The sequence below is a fragment of the Pseudophryne corroboree genome, chromosome 6 (genome assembly GCF_028390025.1).
Source record: "Pseudophryne corroboree isolate aPseCor3 chromosome 6, aPseCor3.hap2, whole genome shotgun sequence".
In the NCBI taxonomy this organism is placed as follows: Eukaryota; Metazoa; Chordata; class Amphibia; order Anura; family Myobatrachidae; genus Pseudophryne; species Pseudophryne corroboree.
In genome coordinates this window covers 355049314-355067242 of record NC_086449.1, presented here as the reverse complement: position 1 = coordinate 355067242, position 17929 = coordinate 355049314, and the positions used below count along the sequence as shown (strand labels likewise).

General features: G+C 48.0%; 1 protein-coding gene across 1 annotated transcript in view; it reads right to left on the bottom strand.

The window, feature by feature from the left end:
* Nucleotides 1-17929, bottom strand: part of LOC134932298 (uncharacterized) — a 91041-nt gene that overhangs the window by 53771 nt on the left and 19341 nt on the right. The window lies entirely within an intron of this gene.

Genomic DNA, 17929 nt, shown 5'->3' with positions numbered 1-17929 from the left:
GAAATCTTCCGTACTGTAAAGCCTCGTAGGAGGCAACCATCTTCCCCAGAAGGTGAATTCACTGTTGAACCGATACTTTGGCTGGCTTCAGGACATTCTGTCCCATTGATTGTATCACCAATGTTTTCTCCACCGGTAGAAACACCCTCTGCACTTCCGTGTCGAGAATCATTCCCAGGAAGGACAGTCTTCTTGTCGGCTCCAGATGTGACTTTGTAAGAATCAGGATCCAACCATTATCCCGAAGCAGTCGAGCTGTGAGAGCAATGGACTGCAACAACGTCTCCCTGGACGATGCTTTTATCAACAGATCATCCAGATATGGGATTATGTTCACACCCTGTTCGGAGTGGAAGCTTAATCTCCACCATTACCTTGGTGAACACCTTCGGAGCCGTGGATAGGCTGAATGGCAGCGCCTGGAACTGATAGTGACAGTCCAACAATGCAAACCCGAGGTAAGTCTGGTGTGGTGGCCAAATAGGAATGTGAAGGTAAGCATCCTTGATGTCAAGGGACACCAGGAATTCCCCCTCTTCCAGACCTGAGATCACCGCTCTCAGAGATTCCATCTTGAACTTGAATTCCCTCAAATATGGCTTTAACGATTTGAGGTTCAGTATTGGCCTGACTGAACCGTCTGGCTTTGGTACCACAAAAAGGTTTGAATAGTAAACTTTGTTTTCCAACTGAGATGGAACTGGAACAATTACATTTGCCCTTTCCAATTTTTGAATGGCTACTTGTAAGATAGCCCTTTCTGTCAGCAAAGCTGGTAAGCCTGACTTGAAAAATCTGTGAGGTGGGAGCTCTTGAAACTCCAGTCTGTACCCCTGAGATACAATATCTAGTACCCAGGGGTCCAGGCCTGAGGACGCCCAGACCTGACTGAAATTTCACAGACGTGCTCCCACCTGCCCGACCTCCAGGCTGGGAGGTCCACCGTCATGCTGAGGAGTTTGAGGAAACAAAGCTTGGCTTCTGTTCCTGGGAACCTGTCGGTGCAGGTTTTCTGGATTTTCCCTGACCACCTCTGAAGAAGGTGGTCGGGGATTTGAACTTCTTAACCTTTGCGATCCGAAAGGACTGCATGGTAGAGGCGGAAAAGGATTTCTTTGGTGTCAGAGTGGCTGTCAGAATCCTGTATGTGACGTAAAAACAATTCAATGTCACTTCTATCCATAGTATCTAAATCTTCTAGTAACATGCCTGACCACTTTACTATGGCTTTAGAGATCCATGCACAAGCAATAGTGGGCCTAAGCGCCACACCTGAAGCAGTGTATATGGATTTGAGTATAGTCTCAATTTTGCAGTCTGCCGGTTTTTTCAAAGCGGTAGACCCAGGGACAGGTAAAACCACCTTTTTAGACAATCTAGAAACAGAAGTGTCTACTATAGGAGGGTTTTCCCACTTTTTCCTATCCTCTTCAAGGAAAGGAAAAGCAACCAGAATTCTCTTTGGGATCTGGAATTTTTTCTCTGGGTTTTCCCAGGATTTTTCAAATATAACGTTTAATTGCCTGGACGCAGGAAAAGTAAGGGAGACCTTCTTATTGTCAGTAAAATAAGCCTCCTCGTAAAACATTCCTAATGGCCTCAATCATTAGTTGTACCCCTTTAGCAAGGGATGCCTCCCCCCGCAGTATGTCTCCATCACCGTCACCCGTATCAGAGTCGGTATCTGTGTTGACTTGCATTACTTGGGCAAGAGCACGCTTTTGTGGGCCTAAATCAAGGGACTTAGATGAGTTAGTGGGAGCAGAATACAACAAAACCTCCACAGATTGTTTTAAAACCTGTGTTTCAGTCTCCTAATGAGCTATCCTAGATGAAATCTGGGATATCATACCCTTAATAGAAGCCATCCACTTGGGTTCGAGGGTTCAGAGGGCTGAGGCAGCGTATTGCATTCCTGAGTACATGGAACAGACTCTTCTGGAGAAGATACATGTTCTGCAGCACAAGATAGAGTCCCTGGACATGGTAATGTGGACCATATAGCATACACACACACACACACACACACACACACACACACACACACACACACACACACACGAAATTGTCAGACACAGTTTACCCCAGTACCTTCAGAGAGACACAAAGTTATGGAGCCCACACAGCACCCCAATAGACAGATATATAATAAATGCCTGGCGCTGACTGTGTAACTTTAATAAACTACACAGTAATGTGAATAACATTCTCCCCTGTACGGGAGGTAGAGTGCGGAGGCTCCTGCAGAACTGACTGACCAAACTTTAGGTCCTCAGAGGCCAAAGTATCGAACTTGTAGTACTTAGCAAACGTGTTCTACCCTGACCAAGTAGCCGCTCGGCAAAGTTGTAAAGCCGAGACACCCCAGGCAGCCGCCCAGGAAGAACCCACCTTACGAGTAGAGTGGGCCTTAACAGATTTTGAACACGGCAAGCCTGCCGTAGAATAAGCATGCTGGATAGTGAACCTGATCCAGCGAGAGATCGTCTGCTTAGAAGCAGGACACCCAATCTTGATGGGATCATAAAGAACAAACAGAGAGTTATCTCCATTTACTTTATCTCCACCCAAGGCTTAGTAAATAGACCCCTTAGTCTCAAACTGCCAGTGACAGGTGCAATACATAGGGCATTCAAAGGCTTCAGAGCAGATGCTCATTATGCTACTTTGTTGCTTCCTATTGGCGGCCGGAGATCAAAGGGATGTTACAGGCTGGGATCTGCAAACATCAACCAAATTGAGAATGACAGGCAGTTGGTCCTCCAAGGGCAGGGATCCACCAGAGGCTCAAGGAGTACCTAGCAATCTGAGTCTTATGCTAGCCATACATCAGACCAACTTTTCTCCAACACTCCAAACTTCCAACCATCCAACTTGCCTGTTCAACTAAAACAGTGCCCCATACATCTCACCAACTTTTTACCAGTGCTCCACACATCTAACCAACTTTTCATCAGATCAACCAACCTTCCACCTTCTGTCCAACTTGTGATGTCACCGAAGTAGGCGGACAGTGCCTTCCTACAGTTCTTCAGTTTTGTTTTGTTTTTCATTTCAAAACATGCAGAATTGTCTTTTTTTCAGTGAAACTGGGCTTTTCTTTCACCACCATACATTTATTAGATTTACTTGTTTTTATACTGAACTATGGATACCAGCATGGTTGGGCTGCCAAGGCAAATTATATATATATATATATATATATATACCAGATGTAGATGTTCGGCACTCCCAATGTAGTAAAATGTACAGCTTGCCTGGTGCCCTCCTGAGCTTCAAAAAGCAAACATATCACAAACGATAGGCGGCACTCTAGGACTTTTCAAAAATCAAGAACATACGTGACCCTGTTCTGACAGCTTAACGTTTCGGTTTCGGTCATTTTCAATCCGCCACACTTTGCTGGCGGAATGCAATAAAAAATGTTAAAAACATGTTTTTTTTTGTGTTTTTTGGGGTGGGTAATAGCATATCTATTTATATTAGAAGGGATTAGGTACTTGGTTTGTCTTTTTTGGAGGCACAAGTATTATTTATATATTTTTTAAAAGATTATTATTATTATTATTATTATTATTATTTTTTTTAAATGGAATGGGAAAAACCTGAAAAAAAATTGCGTGGGGTCCCCCCTCCAAAGCATAACCAGCCTCGGGCTCTTCGAGCCGGTCCTGGTTCTAAAAATCCGGGGGAAAAACGGACAGGGGATCCCCCGTATTTTTAAAACCAGCACCGGGCTCTGCGCCTGGTGCTGGTGCAAAAAATACGGGGGACAAAAAGAGTAGGGGTCCCCCGTATTTTTTACACCAGCATCGGGCTCCACTAGCTGGACAGATAATGCCACAGCCGGGGGTCACTTTTATACAGTGCCCTGCGGCCATGGCATTAAATATCCAACTAGTCACCCCTGGCCGGGGTACCCTGGGGGAGTGGGGACCCCTTTAATCAAGGGGTTCCCCTCCTCAGCCACCCAAGGGCCAGGGGTGAAGCCCGAGGCTGTCCCCCCCATCCAAAGGCTGCGGATGGGGGGCTGATAGCCTTGAGAAAATTAAAAGAATACTGTTTTTTCCAGTAGTACTACAAGTCCCAGCAAGCCTCCCCCGCAAGCTGGTACTTGGAGAACCACAAGTACCAGCATGCGGGAGAAAAACGGGCCCGCTGGTACCTGTAGTTCTAATGGGAAAAAAATACCCAAATAAAAACAGGAGACACACACCGTGACAGTAAAACTTTATTTCACACATGTCGACACACACATACTTACCTATGTTGACACGAAGCAGTCGGTCCTCTTCTCCAAGTAGAATCCACGGGTACCTGAAAATAAAAGATAATTATACTCACCTGATCCAGGGTCCAGATTATAATCCACGTACTTGGCAAAACAACAAACCGAACACCCGGACCAAACGGACTGAAAGGGGTCCCATGTTTACACATGGGAACCCTTTCCACGAATGCAGAGACACCCCGGTCACAGCTGTCACAGAAGTGTCTCTTCAGCCAATCAGGAAGCGCCACTCCGTGGCACTCACCTGATTGTCTCCGCGTGCGTCTGAAGTGACAGAAGGCTGGCGGAGGGGGGCCGCGGGGGGGGGGGGATTAGCGGTGCGGGAGCCGGTGCGGGCTGGAGCTGGCCCTGGTGGTGGTGAGGGGGAAGGGGTGCCGCGATCTTGGAGGGCAGTGACTGCAGGAGGGGAGCAGAGGTCCCGTGATCGCTGGTGATATGCGGGGGGTGCCGCGATCGTGGATGATATGCGGGGGGTGGCGAGATCGCGGGTGATATGCGGGGGTGCCACGATCGCGGGGGGTGGGGGGGTGCCGCGATTGCGGGTAAGTTGCGGGGGGTGCCACGATTGCGGGTAAGCTGCAAGGGGTGCCACGATCGTGGGTGGGGTGCGGGGGGTGCCGCGATCGTGGGTGGGGTGCGGGGGTGCCGCGATCGCGGGTGAGGTGCGGGGGGTGCCGCGATCGCGGGTGGGGTGCGGGGGTGCCGCAACCGCAGGTGGGGTGCCAGTGATCGGGGGTGGCGTGCGTGGGTGCAGCAATCATGGGTGGGGTGCGGGGGGTGCCGCGATCGTGGGGTATCGCGGGAGGGGTGCCACTGCTGGGTGTCCTGTGACAGCGGCAGCCCGGCAGCAGTGATGTGCTACCGTAGCGGGGGGGAGGTGCGGCGAACTAGCGGTGGGGTGCGGAGGGGGTGCGGCGAATTAGCGGTGCGGGTGCGGGGGGGTGCGGCGAATTAGCGATGCGCGGGGGGGGTGTGGCGAATTAGCGGTGCGGGTCTGATTATCGGTGCGGGTGCGGGGGGGGTGCGGCGAATTAGTGGTGCGGGTGCGGCTGATTATCGGTGCGGGGGGGGTGCGGCGAATTAGCGGTGCGGGTGCGGGTCTGATTATTGGTGCGGGTGCGGGGGGGGGGGGTGCGGTGAATTAGCGGTGCGGGTGCGGGGGGGGCGGCGAATTAGCGGTGCGGGTGCGGATGGGGGGTGCGGCGAATTAGCGGCGCGGGTGCGGGGGGGGTGCGGCGAATTAGCGGTGAGGGTGCGGGGGGGGTGCGGCAAATTAGCGGTGCAGGGGTGGGATGGTGGCTGGCGGGCGGGCGGGCGGCCGATGCGGGGGAAGGATGCTGGCTGGCGGCCGGGCGGGCGGCCGGCCGGTGAATCACCGGTGTGGCAGCCGGTGCAGGCGGAGGGAGGCTGGCGGGCGGGGTGTAAATTTGCGGTGCCGGGCTGAGCAGGGCTGAGGGAGGCTGGCGGGATGGATGGGGCGGCCGGCGGAGGTGTCGCGTTCGTTACTGGAGGTGTCAGTGTGACAGGGGCAGCCTGGCAACAATGATGAACTGCCGCGGCTACCCCTGAATCTCCTCCCGGCTTCCACACTACTTCTGCTGCTGCCAGGGTGACAGGGGCAGCCCGGCAGCAGTGATAGACTGCCGCAGCTGCCCCTGCACTTCCTCCCGGCTCCTTCTCCACACAGTGCTGCCCGCAGGCAGTGATGGTGAAAGAAGTAGGCGGAGACTGCTGGCCAGTGTCCGCCTACTTATCGTTCAGTTGGGGGGAATGTTCCCCCTACATCTGAACGATTAGTTGGGAAAATCAAACAAGTTTGATTTTCCCAACTAGTTGGACAGACCGTTTCTGGCCGTTTTACAGCGTGTGGGAGCAAACGGCTGATAATCGTTTGCTCCCACACACTGCCAGATTATCTTTCCAACCAGCCAACTAGTTGGCTGGTTGGAAAGATATCGTCTTGGTGCATGGCTAGCTTAAAGCTTGTGTCAGAGAATCTTAAAGAAGTTGAAACTGTTTATTATCTTCATTTCTTTATAGTTTAAAATGTTGCCCCTGATAATGATAGCTACTTTTATGTTTACATGTATGGATTCCTTGTTAAGTGGTGTATATGCTGACCCTGAATACCAACATTTGAGGCAAAACCTTAACAGGTGACCTCATTTTCTGTTATCTTGTAGTGTCATAGAGGTATATTTACTAAAGGTCAATTTTGATCGATTTCAGATCAATTAAAATCGATCTTAATTTATGGTGGTCTTGCAGAGCTAAAACATACATTTAATAATATTAAAAAATTTGATATAAAAAAACTCATCTGTTAGTAAATTAGTGTTTTAGCCCTGTAAGCCAAGCATCAAGTTACATTCTCTACATTTGAGGTCCATGCCCTACGCCTCTTCCAACCAGTCCATCTTAGAGTAGCTGTCATTTACCACCCCCCTGGCACTGCTTCCAAACAACTTTGCTTTCTGGCTTCCTCACTTCCTCTCTTCTGACATTCCCTCCATTATCCTAGGCGATTTCAACATCCCTATTGACATCCCCACACAATCCCCTGCCTCTAAAATCCTTAACCCCCATTCTTCACTTGGTCTCTCCCAGTGGACCTCCTCACCATCCCATGTGAATGGGAGCTTACTGGATCTGGTCTTCACTCACCGCTGTGATATTTCTGATTTTTCCAACTCCCCATTTCCCCTCTCTGACCACCACCTGCTCTCCTTTAACTTATCTGTCTCTGCTTCCCCATCACTACCTCCTAAGGCTGCCATCACTAAGCAAAACATTGAAGCTATTGACACCACATTCCTTTCCTCCCTGTTTGACCCACTTCTATCTCCTATTCTCTCTCTCTAATGCCCTGAACAAGCCACTTCCACATACAATACATCCCTTACTTCTGCTTTTGACTCTGTTGCTCCACCAACCACTATGCACCCTCGCAAATTAACATCTCAACCCTGGCACCCCAAATGCACCAAATATCTGAAAAAAATAAGAATTTACTTACCGATAATTCTATTTCTCGGAGTCCGTAGTGGATGCTGGGGTTCCTGAAAGGACCATGGGGAATAGCGGCTCCGCAGGAGACAGGGCACAAAAAGTAAAGCTTTAGGATCAGGTGGTGTGCACTGGCTCCTCCCCCTATGACCCTCCTCCAAGCCAGTTAGGTACTGTGCCCGGACGAGCGTACACAATAAGGGAGGAATTATGAATCCCGGGTAAGACTCATACCAGCCACACCAATCACACCGTACAACTTGTGATCTAAACCCAGTTAACAGTATGATAACAGCGGAGCCTCTGAAAAGATGGCTCACAACAATAATAACCCGATTTTTGTAACTATGTACAAGTATTGCAGATAATCCGCACTTGGGATGGGCGCCCAGCATCCACTACGGACTCCGAGAAATAGAATTATCGGTAAGTAAATTCTTATTTTCTCTATCGTCCTAGTGGATGCTGGGGTTCCTGAAAGGACCATGGGGATTATACCAAAGCTCCCAAACGGGCGGGAGAGTGCGGATGACTCTGCAGCACCGAATGAGAGAACTCCAGGTCCTCTTTTGCCAGGATATCAAATTTGTAGAATTTTACAAACGTGTTCTCCCCTGACCACGTAGCTGCTCGGCAGAGTTGTAATGCCGAGACCTCTCGGGCAGCCGCCCAAGATGAGCCCACCTTCCTTGTGGAATGGGCCTTAACCGATTTAGACTGTGGCAGGCCTGCCTCAGAATGTGCAAGTTGAATTGTGTTACAAATCCAACGAGCAATCGCCTGCTTAGAAGCAGGCGCACCCAACTTGTTGGGTGCATACAGTATAAACAGCGAGTCAGATTTTCTGACTCCAGCTGTCCTGGAACATATTTTCAGGGCCCTGACAACTCCTAGCAACTTGGAGTCCTCCAAGTCCCTAGTAGGTGCAAGGCACCACAATAAGCTGGTTCAGGTGAAACACTGACACCACCTTAGGGAGAGAACTGGGGACGAGTCCGCAGCTCTGCCCTGTCCGAATGGACAAACAGATATGGGCTTTTTTGAGAAAAAACCACCAATTTGACACTCGCCTGGTCCAGGCCAGGGCCAAGAGCATGGTCACTTTTTATGTGAGATGCTTCAAATCCACATATTTGACTGGTTTTAAACCAATGTGATTCGAGGAATCCCAGAACTACGTTGAGATCCCACAGTGCCACTGGAGGCACAAAAAAGGGGTTTGTATATGCAATCCTCCTTTGACAAACTTCTGGACTTCAGGAACTGAAGCCAATTCTTTCTGGAAGAAAATTTACAGGGCCGAATTTGAACCTTAATGGACCCCAATTTTAGGCCCATAGACACTCCTGTTTGCAGGAAATGCAGGAAACGACCGAGTTGAAATTTCTTTGTGGGGCCTTCCTGGCCTCACACCACGCAACATATTTTCGCCACACGTGGTGATAATGTTGTGCGGTCACCTCCTTTCTGGCTTTGACCAGGGTAGGAATGACCTCTTCCGGAATGCCTTTTTTCCCTTAGGATCCGGCTTTCCATCGCCATGCCGACAAACGCAGCTGCGGTAAGTCTTGGAACAGACATGGTACTTGCTGAAGCAAGTCCCTTCTTAGCGGCAGAGGCCATAAGACCTCTGTAAGCATCTCTTGAAGTTCCGGGTACCAAGTCCTTCTTGGCCAATCCGGAGCCATGAGTATAGTTCTTACTCCTCTACGTCTTATAATTCTCAGCACCTTAGGTATGAGAAGCAGAGGAGGGAACACATACACCGACTGGTACACCCACGGTGTTACCAGAACGTCCACATCTATTGCCTGAGGGTCTCTTGACCTGGCGCAATACCTGTCCCGTTTTTTGTTCAGACGGGACGCCATCATGTCCACCTTTGGTATTTCCCAACGGTTTACAATCATGTGGAAAAAACTTCTCAATGAAGTTTCCACTCTCCCGGGTGGAGGTCGTGCTGAGGAAGTCTGCTTCCCAGTTTCCATTCCCGGGATGAAAAACTGCTGACAGTGTTATCACATGATTTTCCGCCCAGCGAAAAGTCCTTGCAGTTTCTGCCATTGCCCTCCTGCTTCTTGTGTCGCCCTGTCTGTTTACGTGGGCGACTGCCGTGATGTTTTTCCCACTGGATCAATACCGGCTGACCTTGAAGCAGAGGTCTTGCTAAGCTTAGAGCATTATAAATTTACCCTTAGCTCCAGTATATTTATGTGGAGAAAAGTCTCCATACTTGATCACACTCCCTGGAAATTTTTTCCTTGTGTGACTGCTCCCCAGCCTCTCAGGCTGGGCTCCGTGGTTACCAGCATCCAATCCTGAATGCCGAATCTGCTGCCCTCTAGAAGATGAGCACTCTATAACCACCACAGGAGAGACACCCTTGTCCTTGGATATTGGGTTATCCGCTGATGCATCTGAAGATGCGATCCGGACCATTTGTCCAGCAGATCCCACTGAAAAGTTCTTACGTGAAATCTGCCGAATGGAATTGCTTCGTAGGAAGCCACCATTTTTACCAGGACCCTTGTGCAATCATGCACTGTTTTTAGGAGGTTCCTGACTTGCTCGGATAACTCCCTGGCTTTCTCTTCCGGGAGAAACACCTTTTTCTGGACTGTGTCCAGAATCATCCCTAGGCACAGCAGACGTGTCGTCGGGATCAGCTGCGATTTTGGAATATTTAGAATCCACCCGTGCTGATTGTAGCAGTATCCGAGATAGTGCTACTCCGACCTCCAACTGTTCCCTGGACTATGCCCCTATCAGGAGATCGTCCAAGTAAGGGATAATTAAGACGCCTTTTCTTCGAAGAAGAATCATCAATTCGGCCATTACCTTGGTAAAGACCCCAGGGTGCCGTGGACAATCCAAACGGCAGCGTCTGAAACTGATAGTGACAGTTCTGCACCACGAACCTGAGGTACCCTTAGTGAGAAGGGCAAATTTGGGACATAGAGGTAAGCATCCCTGATGTCCCGGGACACTATATAGTCCCCTTATTCCTGGTTCGTTATCACTGCTCTGAGTGACTTCATCTTAATTTGAACCTTTGTAAGTGTTCAAAAACAAATTTTTAGAATAAGTCTCACCTAGCCTTCTGGCTTCAGTACCACAATATAGTGTGGAATAATACCCCTTTTCTGTAGTAGGAGGGGTAATTTAATTATCACCTGCTGGGAATACAGCTTGTGAATTTTTTCCCATACTACCTCCTTGTCGGAGGGAGACTTGGTAAAGCAGACTTCAGGAGCCTGCGAAGGGGAAACGTCTCGACATTCCCATCTGTACCCCCGGGATACTACTTGTAGGATCCAGGGGTCCTGTACGGTCTCAGCGCCATGCTGAGAACTTGTCAGACGCGGTGGAACGCTTCTGTTCCTGGGAATGGGCTGCCTGCTGCAGTCTTCTTCCCTTTCCTCTATCCCTGGGCAGATATGATCTTATAGGGACGAGAGGACTGAGGCTGAAAAGACGGTGTCTTTTTCTGCAGAGATGTGACTTAGGGTAAAAAACGGTGGATTTTCCAGCAGTTGCCGTGACCACCAGGTCCGATGGACCGACCCCAAACAAGTCCTCTTCCTGTATACGGCCATACTGTGCCGTTTGGAATCTGCATCACCTGACCACTGTCGTGTCCATAACATCTTCTGGCAGTTATGGACATCGCGTTTATTCATGATGCCAGAGTGCAAATATCCCTCTGTGCATCTCGCATATATAGAAATGCTCTATAGTCAATAAAATACTGTCCCTGTCAAGGGTATCAATATTTTTAGTCAGGGAATCCGACCAAGCCACCCTAGCTCTGCACATCCAGGCTGAGGCGATCGCTGGCCGCAGTATAACACCAGTATGTGTGTATATACTTTTTATTATATTTTCCAGCCTTGTCAGCTGGTCCTTGAGAACGGCCCTATCTATAGACGGTACCGCCACTTGTTTTGATAAGCGTGTGAGCGCCTTATCCACCTTAAAGGGTGTTTCCCAACGCGCCCTAACTTCTGGCGGGAAAGGGTATACCGCCCATAATTTTCTATCGGGGGGAACCCACGCATCATCACACACTTTATTTAATTTATCTGATTCAGGAAAAACTATGGTAGTTTTTTCACATCCCACATAATACCCTCTTTTGTGGTACTTGTAGTATCAGAAATACGTAACACCTCCTTCATTGCCTTTAACGTGTGGCCCTAATAAGGAATACGTTTGTTTATTCACCGTCGACACTGGATTCAGTGTCCCTGTCTGTGTCTGTGTCGACCGACTAAAGTAAACGGGCGTTTTAAAACCCTTGACGGTGTTTTTGAGACGTCTGGACCGTACTAATTGTTTGTCGGCCGTCTCATGTCGTCAACCGACCTTGCAGCGTGTTGACATTATCACGTAATTTCCTAAATAAGCCATCCATTCCGGTGTCGACTCCCTAGAGAGTGACATCACCATTACAGGCAATTGCTCCGCCTCCTCACCAACATCGTCCTCCTACCTGTCGACACACACGTACCGACACACAGCACACACACAGGGAATGCTCTGATAGAGGACAGGACCCACTAGCCCTTTGGAGAGACAGAGGGAGAGTTTGCCAGCACACACCAAAAACGCTATAATTATATAGGGACAACCTTATATAAGTGTTTTCCCTTATAGCATCTTAATATATATATAAGCATATCGCCAAATTAGTGCCCCCCCTCTCTGTTTTAACCCTGTTTCTGTAGTGCAGTGCAGGGGAGAGCCTGGGAGCCTTCCCTCCAGCCTTTCTGTGAGGGAAAATGGCGCTGTGTGCTGAGGAGATAGGCCCCGCCCCTTTTTCGGCGGCCTCGTCTCCCGCTCTTAACGGATTCTGGCAGGGGTTAAATATCTCCATATAGCCTCCGGAGGCTATATGTGAGGTATTTTTAGCCAAAATAGGTATTCATTTGCCTCCCAGGGCGCCCCCCTCCCAGCGCCCTGCACCCTCAGTGACTGCCGTGTGAAGTGTGCTGAGAGGAAAATGGCGCACAGCTGCAGTGCTGTGCGCTACCTTTAGAAGACTGAGGAGTCTTCTGCCGCCGATTCTGGACCTCTTCTTACTTCAGCATCTGCAAGGGGGCCGGCGGCAAGGCTCCGGTGACCATCCAGGCTGTACCTGTGATCGTCCCTCTGGAGCTGATGTCCAGTAGCCAAGAAGCCAATCCATCCTGCACGCAGGTGAGTTCACTTCTTCTCCCCTAAGTCCCTCGTTGCAGTGATCCTGTTGCCAGCAGGACTCACTGTAAAATAAAAAACCTAAGCTAAACTTTCCTAAGCAGCTCTTTAGGAGAGCCACCTAGATTGCACCCTTCTCGGCCGGGCACAAAAATCTAACTGGCTTGGAGGAGGGTCATAGGGGGAGGAGCCAGTGCACACCACCTGATCCTAAAGCTTTACTTTTTGTGCCCTGTCTCCTGCGGAGCCGCTATTCCCCATGGTCCTTTCAGGAACCCCAGCATCCACTAGGACGATAGAGAAATGTTCACGTACTGCTGAGCGACACTGGAGGAAACCACGCTCTAAGGCAGACTTCCTCCATTTCAAACTTATGCTCCCATTCTTCAGCGCTGCCCTTTCTCTTGCTAAACAGTCATACTTCAAGAACATCATCTCCTCCCAGTCTTCCAACCCCCAGCGCCTCTTTGCCACTCTCAACTCACTCCTCTGCCCACCTCCACCTCGTCTCCCTTCCGCACACTTTGCTCTAGACTTTGCCACTTACTTCACATCCAAAATTGACTCCATATGTCAGGACATCACATCACACCAGACCATCAGTAACCAGCCTTCTTCCATCCATTACCAACCCTCCCCATCCCTCACACCAACTCTGACATCTTTCTCCCATGCATCTGGAGAGGAAGTCATGGCCCTCATTCGTTCCTGTCCCCTCACCACCTCCCCACTTGACCCTATCCCCTCCCGCCTCCTCCACTACCTCTCTCCTTCTGCTTGTTCCCATCTTTCCCACCTTCTCAATCTCTCCCTCTCATCAGGCACTGTCCCCTCTGCCTTCAAGCATGCACTTAAAAAACCTACCCTTGAACCAAACATTCTCTCAAACTACCGACCCATCTCTCCCCTCCCTTTTGCCTCCAAACTCCTTGAGCATATTGTCTACAACCGCCTTACTTCCTTTCTTTCCTCACACTCACTGCTCGACCCATTCCAGTTTGGCTTCCGTCTTCTCCACTCCACTGAAACTGCCCTTCCAAAAGTATGCAATGACCTCCATTCTTCTAAATCTAAGGGACACTACTCTCTACTTACTCTACTTGATCTCTCTGCTGCTTTTGACACTGTGAACCATCCTCTCCTACTGCAAATCCTTCATTCCATTGGTCTGCATGACACTGCCCTCTCTTGGCTGTCTTCTTACCTTTCTGACCACTCATTCTCTGTCTCCTTTCATGACTCCACCTCCCCCTCACTTCCACTAACTGTAGGGGTACCCCAAGGTTCTGTCCTTGGTCCTCTTCTCTTCTTTTTCTATACGTCCTCACTAGGTAAGCTCATTAGTTCTTTTGGTTTCCAATATCATCTCTATGCTGATCATCTTCCCTCCCTCCCACATAACCTCACTTCCTACAATCTCATTTTCTATTGATGGCACTACTATCTCCTCTAGCCCCCAAGTGCGCTGTCTTGGAGTAATCCTTGACTCCTCCCTCTCCTTCAAACCACACATTCAGTACCTCTCACAAACCTGCCGTTTTAATCTAAAAAATATTTCCAGGATCAGACACTTTCTGACCCATGATGCTACTAACTAGGGTATTCAACTCTCCGCAAATTAGCGGCAAATATTCGGCCGAAAATTTTTCGCGAAAATTGCCGCGAAAATGCTCCGTTTCTCGACCTATTTAATTCCAAACGGGTTTCACGTGAAAATTCTTGCAGTGAAAAGGGCAGGTGAAAATGGGGAAATCAGCCTGTACCCCAAAAAATGCTAAACTAACATAGGAAAACAGAAGAGAAGTGTGTTAGAGATCACATTAGAGCGTTTTTGGGGACTTAAATTGTGTGAAATGGCTGTTATATGCATTTTTTAAAAAATGCAAAAAAATGATAGAAAGCAAGTTTTTTTGAGCAAAATAAATGCTCTCATTAAATTTGGGGTACATGAAAATGGGTATAAGTATGTAGGTGGTCATTCCGAGTTGTTTGCTCTGTAAATTTCTTTGCATCGCAGCGATTTTCCGCTTAGTGCGCATGCGCAATGTTCGCACTGCGACTGCGCCAAGTAAATTTGCTAAGAAGTTAGGTATTTTACTCATGGCATTACGAGGTATTTTCTTCGTTCTGGTGATCGGAGTGTGATTGACAGGAAGTGGGTGTTTCTGGGTGGAAACTGGCCGTTTTATGGGTGTATGCGGAAAAACGCTACCGTTTCTGGAAAAAACGCGGGAGAGGCTGGAGAAACGGAGGACTGTCTGGGCGAACGCTGGGTGTGTTTGTGACGTCAAACCAGGAACGACAAGCACTGAACTGATTGCAGATGCCGAGTAAGTCTGGATCTACTCAGAAACTGCTAAGAGGTGTGTATTCGCAATTTTGAGAATCTTTCGTTCGCAATTTTACTATGCTCAGATTCACTCGCAGTAGGCGGCGGCTTAGCTTGTGCAAAGCTGCTTGCGAGTGAACAACTCGGAATGACCACCATATTTGGGTCATTTTAGGGTACTTTAAAAAAAATATGGAAACAGACCGATTACTCCCATCTGCAAACCTAAAAACACCTGTCCCACTCATAAAGCACCCCAATATACCTGTCCCATACCTTGAACCCCAATTTCCATCACTTTGTACTTTTTCACCCCAAAAATGACATGTCATTATTGGCCAATTAAAAATAATTAAAAAGTTCAACGTGCCTAATTAGTCATTAAGGGGGGTGTCCCAGGAGTTCTGTACCATATCCAAACATTTTTACCTTAAAATAGTGACTTTTCCCAACTTTTCACCTGCTTCAGAGTAGGTAAAGTGAAATTAGTGAAAAAATGATCACCGATAAATTTTCCAGGAAAATTGAATAGGCTGTAATTGCGCTTCGCATGAAAAGTCAGTTTTTTGTGCGAAAACCGGACTTTTCACGTGAAAAGTTCGTTATCGCTGCTAATTGAATATACCCCTAAGACTCTTATCCACTCACTGGTCATCTCCAGACTGGACTACTGTAATCTCCTCCTGACTGGCATTCCTAACAAATACCTCTCCCCACTCCAATCTATCCTCAATGCTGCTGCCCGGCTCATTTTCCTCACCAAACGCACTACGTCCGCCTCTCCTCTCTTACTAAACCTTCACTGGTTCCCCTTCCCTTTCAGAATCTATTTCAAGCTTCTAACACTCGCTTACAAAGCCCTCACCCACTCCTCTCCCATATACATCTCCCACCCATCCTCTTTGCTCTGCTAATGCACGCCGACTCTCCTGCCTACGGATTACTTCCTCCCATCTCTACCTCCAAGATTTTTCACGTGCTGCACCACTTCTATGGAATTCCCTACCTCTCCCTCTCAGACCCTCCACCTCTCTACAAAACTTCAAACGGGCTCTCAAGACCCACTTCTTCACCAAACCCAGCCAAATCTCATCGGATTCCTAACCCTCTGTCACACCTCTCTATGTACCCCATCTGTGTCACCCCTGTCTGTCTACCCCTCCCCTTTAGAATGTAAGCTCTCATCAGAGCCGGCCATAGCTATAGGCAAACTAGGCAATTGCCTAGGGCATTTGATATGCCTAGGGGCATCAGCAGCTTCTGCTGATTAAAATGATATGCGGCATGCCTATATTCTGTGTGTAGCATTTCATATGAAGATACAGCCACAGTCATGCTGCATATCATTTTAATCAGCAGAAGCTGCTTGTGCATCCTAGCCACATAGCAATGCAAATAACTTTCATTTTAATAGAAAAAAGGTGCCCAACATTAGCATTGAGGCAAGATTTATAAGGACACATCTGTATCCGAGCAGAGGCAGAGGTCAGTGTTAGTGGCAGTGTGAGTGCTGTGTGCATGTGAGTGGGTTGGTTGTGCAGTAGTGTTCGGAATATGTGTAGGGAGCATTATGTGTGTCATGTAAAAATGCATTAATAATGTGCAACATATGTGTGTCATTATGTATATAAGGTCATTAATAATGTGCGGCATATGTGTAACAGGGTACTACTGTATGTGTGTCATGTGTATAGGGGCACTAATAATGTGCAGCAAATGTGTAGGGGGCACTATGTGTGTCATTATGTGTATAAGGGCATTAATAATGTGCGGCATATGTGTAAGGGACATTATGTGTAAAACGGCATTAATAAAGGCTGTCATAATGTGTAAGGTGCATTATGTTTATAAGGACATTAATAATGTGTCTCATATGTGTAAGGGGCATTACTGTGTGGAATTATGTGAATAAATGCATTACTAATGGGTGGCATTATATGTATAAGGTGCTCTACTATGTGGCCTTGCGTATAGAAAGGGCACTACTGTGTCATCTAATGTGAATAAAGAGCAATAGGGTGTAGTGTAATGTGAATAAGGAGCAATTCAGTGTGATGTAATGTGAATAAGGGGCTCTATTGTGAGGAGTAACGTTTATAAGGTAAAGTGATACTACTGTGGGATGTAATATGAATTATGGACACTATTGCAGGATAAAATGTGAATATAGTTGCAGTTCTGTGTGGCGTAATTGGAATTGGGGATACTATTGTGTGGCAATGCCCCTTGTCAGCAAAAACACACCTCTTTTTGGGCTGTGTGCCAAATGTGCGAACTGTTCCTATTTAAAATATAGGGAGTACAAACACCAAAATAAGGACCGCTATGAGTGAGGGGTGATAGTGCTGGGAAAGAGGTGCAAGGTCAGAGGTGGAACCAGCGGTGGTGCTAGGGGGCACCAGCCAAAATCTTGCCTAGGGCATCATATTGGTTAGGGCCGGCTCTGGCTCTCATGAGCAGGGCCCTCTTTCCTCATGTGCTTATCCTTTTTCTTACTTTAATAATCTTCAACTGCACCAAATCCAGCAGTCTTCTGCCACCTGATACTTATTCCAGTGTCATCTGCTGATGTAGCTATGTTTATTTACCCTGTACTTGTCCTATACTGTCATCAACTGTAAGTTGCTGTTTACCTGTTTGATTATTTGTTTATGTACTCTGTAATTGGGCGCTGCGGAACCCCTGCGGCGCCATATAAATAAAGGATAATAATAATAAAAATCAAGTTAGATTGATTTTAAGCAATCTAAACTCAATTAAAATCTATCAAAATCAACCTCTAGTAAATATAGTCAGGTGTCTGTTTGGTATCCGGACTCCAGGTCGACAGCAAAAAGGTCGACACGCTTTAGGTCGACGCCAATTGGTCGACACACCTTAGGTCAGCGTGGACAAAAGGTCGACATGGACAAAAGGTCGACAGGAACAATGTCGACATGGAAAAAGGTCGACATGATTTTTCACGATTTTTTTCTTTTTTGGAACCTTTTCATACTTAAAGATCCACGTGGACTACGATTGGAAAGGTAATCTGTGCTGAGCGAAGCGGTAGCGGAGCGAAGGCACCATGTGAGGGGACGCGGTGCACTAATTGGGGTTCCCAGTCA